We start from the raw sequence: 10,948 nt of genomic DNA on the forward strand, positions 1-10,948 counted from the left end.
ATTTTGTTGTAAAGGTCACATACAATAGATTTACATGCATCCAAGGTCAAAAAACACTTTAATGTGCTCATAATTTAAACTGCAGCATTACCTTATTTTCCCCCCCGAGTGTCACAAACGACTCGTTCAATGATCCGTTTGAAAAGGATTCGTTCTAAACTCCTCCTTTCATACTCTGTTCTGATTGGTCAGACGTCCCTGTCTGTTGTGATTGGTCTAACGCTGTCAGCGAGCAGCCGATGAAGATCAGAGGCGGGGGTTTTTTGTTCCAAGCCTACGTAGGTTAGTACAGGAAGTGAAGTCTGGAATCACTAACGACTCGTTTCAGCTGTTCAGAATCGGTTCCTTCTTTTGGGAGTCGATAACTCCGTTTGTCGTGCGCTTTGATTTTTGAAACTTTGCAGACTTTTTATAGTCACAAACAGCTACATATATAACACACTACAAGAAAGGTAATATTTGAAGAAAGAAAAAAAACATAATAGGTGCACTTTAACACACATTAAGTAAACTTTTCCAAAGGTTTACTGAGGTAGTCAGGACTCATTTTCCCAGGGCCCTATTAACTTTATTACCTTTTAACGTTCAACACCAATGATATATTTAAATACATGTAAACAACATTCGTTAGTTTAAAGTCCTTCCCTCATCCACACATGCACTTTATGAACTCGGAAAATGAACTAGAGTGCATATGCTGAACCCTCATTTCTGCTGCTCTAAAAATAGCTGTTAGTCTACATTCATACAGTTCAACTCTATGCATGAACAGTAGTGAAATGTGCACACTTAATTGAAGGAATGCCATACTGTAGACTATAAAACACAGTAAACGTTCATAAAAGGAACAACCATGTGTTCATTATGTGCCATATAAATCTGGGGAACATAGATCTATACACTCCCATCCTGTAGCTAAGAGGCTGTGTATGCCACTTGCTAGCTAGCATTTTTTTTTTTTTTAATTAGCTAGCTACCAAGGTACGTTACTCAACTTATTCTTCAGTACAAGAGGTAATATTTGTAGAAAAGATTAAACAATATAAAGCATAAAGCATCCCTTCAGTGTAGTATTGTGCCGAAAGAGGAATAAGTTAACTGCTAGCTGCTAATGTTGTAGCTGTCTTTTTCAGTCATGTTTGTATGCAACTTCCAGGCTCATGTTAATCGGCTAGTTTGCTAACTATGCTACGCAGCGCCGCTCTTTACAAGAGCTGTGAGTGAAAATAGTCACTTCGCAGGAAGGCCATATATTGATATGTTGTGTATGAAACCTCTTTCTGGTCATCGTCTTCAAGATCATTAAGATTTACTATGGAGAAAATGAGCATTATTATGAAAGTCACATCACAAGTTCAAAACATATTTCAGTTGGAGCAACTTTGAAAAGGTCGGTCTGTTTAACGAGATTAAAGATAATGCTACCGACTCGTAAATTGTATTAAATGTTGGGTAGGACCGTGCTTCTTTTTTTTTTTAATGCAATAATGATTGTTATTCTTTTTAACCTATATCCTCCTAGTGATTTGAAGCTGATTTATCCAGGTGCTGCAGCTCCTCAATTATTTTCTCGCAGAGTTTTTCAGCTGTTTTTTTTTTTTTTAATATCAGAGGCACAGGTGCTCTGCTTAGTTTTATCACGAGAGCTGGTTGGTACAGTGTGTTCCTGTTCAGCTCACGACAAAAGGGCTTCTGGACAAAAATGTTGTTTGGTTCACAGAGTCCATTTCACAAATGGCTCTTCTTCAGACGTATCGAGACACACAGGACGGCTTAAAGATAAAGAAATCCAAACTGTCTCCGTACAAGTTTTGAATTCATTTAATACGTGGTCCAGCACATTACAAGCCAAAGAATATTTTATATTAAATTTTAGCTAGATGATACAAAATATAGCTAAAAATAGTGATGTGATTAATCATACAGACCTTCCTAGTATGCAATATTGTGAAGGTTTATTTGTGTAAGACTTACGGTAAGAGAAAGTAACCTGACAGTTCATTATGAGCTGTACTCAGCGTTGAGTTAAGTGCACATAGTGAAGATTCCATCCATGCATTTTATATACCTCTTATCCTACACAGGGTTGTGTGGAGCCTGGAGCCTATCCCAGGAAACTCGGGGCACAAGGCAGGGGACATCCTGGATGTCTACACATTGGACAATTTGGAAATCAGCCTACCGTGCATGTCTTTGGACTGAGGGAGGAAACCGGAGTACCCGGAGGAAACCCCTGAAACACGGGGAGAACATACACACATTGTGTGGAGTTTGCGTGTTCTCTCTGTGCTGCGGGGGTTTCCTCCGGGTACTCCGGTTTCCTCCCCCAGTCCAAAGACATGCATGGTAGGCTGACTGGCGTGTCCAAATTGTCCATAGTGTGTGAATGTGTATGTGATTGTGCTCTTCAATGGATTGGCACCCTGTCCAGGGTGTACCCCGCCTTGTGCCCCATGCTCACTGGGATAGACTCCAGGTTCCCCACGACCCTGTAGGATAAGCGCTATAGAAAATGGATGGATGGATGGTATTCAGACCTCAAACATAACTACAGACTTAAGTTTGCGTCATTTACTTGTGCGGGATGGAGTTTCCAGAAAACAGAGGTGAGGTGTGTCTCAGATAGGTTTGACAATGTGATGTAATCACAATATATCACACTGAAAATTAGGGCTGTAAATACACACACACACAAAAAATAAATAAATTAATTAATTAAATAAAAACCTGGAATGACACGGAAATATATTTTAATCCTATGCCATTTGACACAAAACTACTCAAAGGTGATTTTAATCATCTGAACGCCACGGCCAGAGAATCAACTGAACACACAGAAACTTCCACACTTACATTTTGAAAACTTTTAGACTCTGAACAAGGCCCTATGATGAAACACCTTGGCAGGAAGGGTGTAGGTTAGAGTGTAAGTCATGCAGGCCGTACAACATACATATCGTCAATAAGGTATCATTCTCCATGATGAGGATTTGTCTATGAGTCAGACCAGCTTCATAGCAGAAAGCCCCCTAATTGATCCCAGAGCACAAACCTGGTTCTGTTGATGCCTTGCACAATGGAGAGAAAGATTGAGGGATGGGCTTTAACTTGCCAGCTGCCAAACGAACTCTGCGGTGCTAGGGGGAAATTATAATTTAATAGACAAGGGTGTGTTGGTTGGAAGCAGCAGCATGAACCTTTATACCGTCAAGCTTTGTCTAAAGTAAAGAGAGAAAGTGCATTACGCATACTTACGTTTCCGTACACAAATTGGAAAGAAATATGCCATTTTGCATTCGACTCTTTTACATAGCATTTAACTAGCGTGTTTACTGCGGCGTATAAAGAGAATTTTCGCACTGCTTGAGTCTTGTGCTCAGATATCAAGCCAAGAAGCATCAAGTGAAAGCAGTAAACAAACAACGCTGGGCACCAGGATAGCGGTAAATAATTTCCCTCGTATCTGCTCATCCTCTGAAGATTATTTCTTCTTCAACCAGACGAAATAAAACGGGACAAGGCCAAACAAACCCAGCACTGATAAGGCAACAGGCGTATTTTGCATGCCCGGGGTGGTGCTGATTTGATTTGCAGCATTGGCGTGGAGTCTAGGGTTGATTTCTGACTGACCCTTCAGCTGTTTACAAGCCGTGAAGGATGGCACGGCATGAAAAAGAGCAAGAAGACTTGCTTTATCTCAGGCATTATGTTCTCTGATACATATTCATACTCTTTAGCCGCCTCTTCATTTAAAAACAAGAACACCATCACCAAGGCTGTCAGTTCCTCTATGACACTGATAATGGCAAACCTGTGAAATAGTCACGTGCATCCCAAATACATAGGAACAGAAATGCGAATGTGTGTAGACAATATGAAAATTTGATGCTTTATGATGCTTAAAGGCACATTTCCCTGTTGTGAGAAATGACATTAACAATATGGGAAAAAACACACAAAAAGCATCGAAGGGACAGCTGCAGGTTGAATTTCTCCACCATAGGAAAGTCTTCCGAATGGAGGATGCTGTGGTTTTGTCTTTTCTCTGGAACAAAAGGAAGTTTAACATCTTATTCCCATCAAGAGAAAGTGAAGGAGTGAAGAAAGGATTGTTTATGGCTGCTATAAGGTAAGGAAGTAACTCGTTTCCAGAAATAACACAACATTTAAATGTAACTATAAACAAATAAAAAATATATATATGTATGACATGGCTTTCTAATAAATACAAATTGTAATCAGTGGTGAATTGCCATGGCATAAGAGGAATAAAAGACTGTGGGGAGTAAAACATCCTGCCGTTGATTATTTTTTATCTATCTATCTTTATATATATATATATATACATATATAATATATATTTGTATGAATAAGAAAGAGGAAAACAGAAGGAGCAGTATAATGTCCTATTGTGCTGCAGCAGAGAAAGAGAGGCAGGGAAGAATGAATGTTCTGCATAGACCTGTGTCTATGGTTGGCTGATTAGGTAAGCATCTCTCTCTCTCTCTCTCTCTCTCTCCTCTCTCCTCTCTCTCTCTCTGTGTCTTTCTCTCTCTGTGTCTTTCTCTCTCTTTCTCTGTCATATTTCGCCAGCTCCAGCCAAGCTTGCAACAAGCAACATGAATATTTCAGGCCTGTTGCATCAACACCGGACTGTAGCAGATTGTGGCTGACTATAAATGTTTTATGGCACAGCACACATGAGGACAAAATGTATTTTTGGACATCTTTTTTTAAAAAGCTCAGTAGGGAAGGAGGCACACACACTCTTAACCTCCCTCTCTCTCTCTCTCTCTCTCTCTCTCTCTCTCTCTCTCTCTCTCTCTGTGTCACGCTCTCTCATTGTCCTGCTGTCTCTCACAGGCAGATCACACCAAAGGTGATTCCTCTCTTTCCTCTCCTGCAGGAATGGTGTGATTTATGTAATGGTCCGTTGTTAGAGGGGGGAAAGGACAGAGCAGACAGAGTCAGACAGGGAATTACCACCAGGCTGCTGGCTTCACTACAGAGCGAGAGAATATTGCAGCATTAATATTATGTATAGCACCAAAGACACCTTTTCTATTATCGAGTACTCACAAGGACCAGGGATTATTCTAATGAAATTCACACTGTACATTCATTGTCATTTGGTATGCCATTTGATTAAGTAAACCTGATTGCTTCAATAGGTTGTTAGAATATGTATTAATATGGTGCATACAGTACCTGTACCTCTGACTGTTACCAAAGTGCTGACACTTCAGACTCCTTCCAAAAATGCTAAATCTCTTCACAGAAAACTGATCACTTTTTTTTTTTTATCCATTTATGTAGAAGTCCCTGTGTACGTTCTCACTACAGAAACTATAAAGTACGATAACTATAAGGAACTCTTGTCAGGGCTGCTGCTATAAAAAATTAATCAACCCCTTCTGACCAATCAGAATCAAGAATGCAACAGTGCTGGGGTATGAACTGAAACAGACCAACACAGAGTAGATTTTGTAAAACAATAATGCTCTTACCCCGCCTGCTCATCATTCTTGTCATCTTTTCTTTGGGATATGGAACACCATCTTGGGCACTGAATGAACTGCATGAGCAACAATTAATGGACAACAATTAATAGCTCTGATTTTAGAAAATGGCAGATCGAAAGCCATGATTCCTCTTAGTAATCTGACATGGTCACACAGTGTAACTAAACCTCTTTGGAATGATTCTCTATGCTAATTTAAAGCACTGTTTGGGGGGGGGCATTTTGCATCAGAGGACTTTGGCATTTAAGATGTTTCACTTCAACTGATTTGATTTTTGGAGAGTCAAAGATACACTCTCTGGGAAGAGGCACTTGTACTGAATAGGCCTACGTAATGTAATTCGAGTGGCCATGACACCAGAGAAAAATCTGTGATATGGGTGTCAGAGAGAGAGAGAGAGAGAAGGAATGTAAGGTCATGCTGTTGTCACTAAGATCCAATATCCATGTGCCATATTTCTCCTGGCAACCACATCCTACGGAAAAGGTCAAGAGGACAAGGAGAAATCCATGAATATGAAACTAGTTGTAAAACTAGACTGTTTCAAAGGGGAGGAAAGTCAATCAGAACTAGAGCCCAACACATACTAGTTATGGTATTGTGAGGGATTCTCTAGTCTGGCACAGATAAGAAACACTAAGCCTATCCATTACCACTGCACTGAAGTGAGCTGTTACATTTTTAATACAAGTAACTGGTGCAAAGCTGTCAACTTACTCAGGTTTCAAAAGATGCTGTTCCACAAGTGACTGGATTTTTTTTTATTTTTTTTATTTTTTAGAAGTTTTCCTGTAATGACATGAGGAAACCTCCTAGCATGCTAATAACTTCAATAAACCGTCAAAAAATGGGCAAAGAATTATAATCCAGGTTATTCTTAATACCAAGGGACCTTTTTTTTTTCCTGTCATGAACTGTCCAGTTTCCCACTGTGTAGCCTCATAGTCTTGTTCTTGGCTGAAAAGAGCGGAATCAGATGCGGGCTTCTACTGTTGTAGTCCATCCACTTCAAGGTTTTGACATGTTGTGCATTCGGAGATGCTTTTCGGCTCACCACAGTTGTAAAGTGTGGTTATTTGAGTTGCCAAACCCATCCTGTCAACTCGAACCAGTCTGGCCTTTCTCCTCAGACCACTCGCTGGATGTTGTATGTTTCTTGCAACATTCTTTGGTAAACTCTAAAGATGTTGTATGTTAACAAAATTCCAGGAGGTCAGCGGTTCCTGAGATCAATGGTCGAAACCAGTCCATCTGGCACCAACAGCCGAGTCAGCGAGATCAAATTTTCCCCCTTATACTGATTCTTTGATGTGAACATTCGCTGAAGCTCTATTTTTTGTTTTTTTTTACATTGCACTGCTGCTACATCATTGGCTGATTGCATAATTGTATGAAGGGTGCACGGTGGCTTAGTGTTTCGCACGTTTGCCTCACACCTCCAAGGTCGGGGGTTCGACTCCCACCGCTGCCCTGTGAGTTTGCATGTTCTCCCCGTGCTGCAGGGGTTTCCTCCCCCAGTCCAAAGACATGCATGGTAGGCTGATTGGCATGTCCAAAGTGTCCGTAGAAAGGGTGTGTGAACGTAATGGATTGGCACCCTGTCCAGGGTGTACCCCGCCTTGTACCCGATGCTCCCTGGGATAGGTTCCCTCTGACCCTGTAAGATAAGTGGTATAGAAGATGGATGGATAACTGCATAAACTCCTAATAAAGTGGCCAGTGGGTGTGTATTTATATTTATGTACAGTATATGAACAATATATGTGTGTGTTTTGGAGCCTAAGAGAAGATCCGATGAGGAAGGGGAGCTTCTATAAAGAGAGGAAGAAGGAGACAGAGAGGGAAGGCATAAAGCAGTAGAGAGGGGAGAGAGAGAGAGAGAGAGAGAGAGACATCCACACCTCCTCCCCTCATCATCCTGCTTCGCTTCTGTTACTAGGCAACACCTACAGGCATGTGCTAAATAAAGATTAGCACCCGGCTCTCAGAGCCTGAGCCCATCTCATTCCTTCCCATAATCCCCCAGTTTGGACAGTGAGCAGGACTACAGCACCACCACAACATAACTGGCAAACCTGGAAAAATGATTGATCCACACGCTGTAATCGTGCTCCAGACCTTCTAGAGAATTCCATTGAATTTACAGATGACACTCTCAATCATCGACACCCTCTATCAGCAGTCACCTGGAGGTGCCGTTGCGCTAACCGTGACCCAGAAGTACACACTGCAGTGGCTCTCTGGAGACCGAGCTGTGACGCACAGAGAGAGTCTGAGAGCGAGAGAGAGAAAGAGCGAGAGAGATAGAGCGAGTGCGGGGGGGAGGACGGGTTTCTTGAGGTAAAGGAGAGGTGGAGAGCAGAGATGTAATGCTTGTCTCCTCCGTTATTTTCAGGGACGTTTCAGAGCGTCATCACTGCATAAGCTTACATCGGAAGCGTTTCATCTTAAAGGAATATTCCAGCACTTTTCAGTCTAATATTTATCCAGGGCATCTGCAGTGTGTGATTACTACAGACAAGTATACATGTTCCTGTACTGAGAATAAAAACCCAGAAAATCCTTTTACTCGAAAAAATCACTCATAATGGGAGTCTAAGGGCAGTTGTTGAATTCAACTTAAAATGTTTTAAAATATATATAAGTATATAATACGAATTCAACTGAAACTGAAATTCTGTGGGAAGAAAGAGAATAGTTTCACTTACACATTCATGAGCAAGTATTAGCAAGGCAAGCAAGACACAAAGGCAAGCAAGTACAAAGAATGAATTATATAAATCATATAGCAATTTTGCTATTACGGATAGTGTTTGGATAAAAAAAATCCGAAATGGATTTTAAATCGAATTTTTAAAAATATAGCCTCAAATCTATCGTAAATCTGTTTTACATAAAACTATAGCATCCACTGCGAGATTTTATTTTCATCGTAAACCGCATCCCACTACGAGGTTTTATTTTTATCGTAACCGCATCCCACTACGAGGTTTTATTTTTATCGTAACCGCATCCCACTACGAGGTTTTATTTTTATCGTAACCGCATCCCACTACGAGATTTTATTTATTTATCGTAACCGCATCCCACTACGAGATTTTATTTATTTATCGTAACCGCATCCCACTACGAGATTTTATTTATTTATCGTAACCGCATCCCACTACGAGATTTTATTTATTTATCGTAACCGCATCCCACTACGAGATTTTATTTTATCGTAACCGCATCCCACTACGAGATTTTATTTATATTGTAACCGCATCCCACTTCGAGATTTTCATTTCCTCGTAACCGCATCCCACTTCGAGATTTTAATTTTAACGTAACTGCATCCCACTACGAGATTTTTTTATTTTTCGTAACCGCATCCCACTTCGAGATTTTATTTTTATTGTAACCGCATCCCACTACGAGATTTTCATTTCCTCGTAACCGCATCCCACTACGAGATTTTATTTATTTATCGTAACCGCATCCCACTACGAGATTTTAATTTCTTCGTAACCGCATCCCACTACGAGATTTTATTTTTATCGTAACCGCATCCCACTACGAGATTTTCTTTTCCTCGTAACCGCATCCCACTACGAGATTTTAATTTCTTCGTAACCGCATCCCACTACGAGATTTTATTTTTATCGTAACCGCATCCCACTTCGAGATTTTCATTTCCTCGTAACCGCATCCCACTTCGAGATTTTAATTTTAACGTAACCGCATCCCACTACGAGATTTTTTTATTTATCGTAACCGCATCCCACTACGAGATTTTTTTATTTATCGTAACCGCATCCCACTACGAGATTTTATTTTTATTGTAACCGCATCCCACTACGAGATTTTCATTTCCTCATAACCGCATCCCACTACGAGATTTTAATTTTAACGTAACCGCATCCCACTACGAGATTCAAATTTCCTCGTAACCGCATCCCACTACGAGATTTTTTTATTTATCGTAACCGCATCCCACTACGAGATTTTTTTATTTATCGTAACCGCATCCCACTACGAGATTTTCATTTCTTCGTAACCGCATCCCACTACGAGATTTTTTTATTTATCGTAACCGCATCCCACTACGAGATTTTATTGTTATTGTAACCGCATCCCACTACGAGATTTTCATTTCTTCGTAACCGCATCCCACTACGAGATTTTCTTTTTTTGTTATGGCATCCACTAGAAGACTTTCATTTTATTTTTCTACAATTTTCTGCCTCCTAGTGGACACGTTCCTGTTACATGGCAGACATCTATACTGCCCATGCATGACCCCCTCACATGTTCATAAATGCACAGATGCAGAAGTATAAATCAAGCTATACTATATTATACTATATTCAGAGAGTCAGATAATGGATGTTAATGGGTTGCAGTAGGCACCAAATGTGCCTATTCAGCTCATCTCAACAGGAGTGAGCAGAAATTTGTATAGTAGGGGCAGAATATACTGTTCTATACACAAAAGTGCATTTGAGGCTGTTCCTGATCTCAGTAAGATTAAATATTATACTGAGAGAGAGAGAGATTTTGAATGGACATCCCTTCTAAATCCCAGGCCAGAGACACAGAAGCAATCTAATCCCCATGAAACCCTAGATCATCCCTAGCAGACGTTCTGTTTCTGCTTGCGCTCATTGCGTAACCTTTTTATTATATAATCCCTAACTGAGTATTCATGTCCAACAAGCTTAGCCTAACTTAGCACAGTCTAGTGCACAAAGCCAGGGAGGAGGAAAAGGTCCAGACTATATGTTCCATCAATTTGATGACCGGCTTATGTCTGCTTCATATTATTATTATTATTATGATGTACCAGAAATAAGAACCGTGATAAAACGTGCATAATGTTTATTAAAGGAAACAAAAATTCTTAGACATAGTGTATACGGGGGCGAGACTTTTCACTGATGAATAATATGTTGCGTTTCTGCCATCATCCTGCCCACATCTTAGTCTTCAGAAAGGGTAAAGGAAAGCGAGGGTGTAGACAGCAGGGAGAGGAAAGCAGAATGACATTTCATGAAAAGGCGGCAAGATGGACTGAAGAGAGATTTTAATTAGCACCGTTGCCACAGCAGAAGAAAAAGAAATTACACTCATGCTTGTTTTTTTTTTTGGTTGTCTATTTAGAGAGACAACCAGACAACCCTTATCATCTAATTATCACACCATCAACACACACACACAGACAGAGAGAGACACACAGTCAGACAGAGAAAAAGAGACAGATAGACAGACAGAGAGAGAGAGAGATAATATGGTGTTCCTGAAGCTACATGACACCTACATAACCCCTTCGTGACCCGACAGAGCATATGTGGGCTTCCAGGCCGGTCTGCCGCTGTCTCGTCTTTGTCCCACTCTCTGCTGTTGTGATTTGGCTTGTTGAACACAGAATAGATCGGCACACCGAGGAG

The sequence above is a fragment of the Ictalurus punctatus genome, chromosome 12, assembly GCF_001660625.3.
Source record: "Ictalurus punctatus breed USDA103 chromosome 12, Coco_2.0, whole genome shotgun sequence".
NCBI classification, from domain to species: domain Eukaryota; kingdom Metazoa; phylum Chordata; class Actinopteri; order Siluriformes; family Ictaluridae; genus Ictalurus; species Ictalurus punctatus.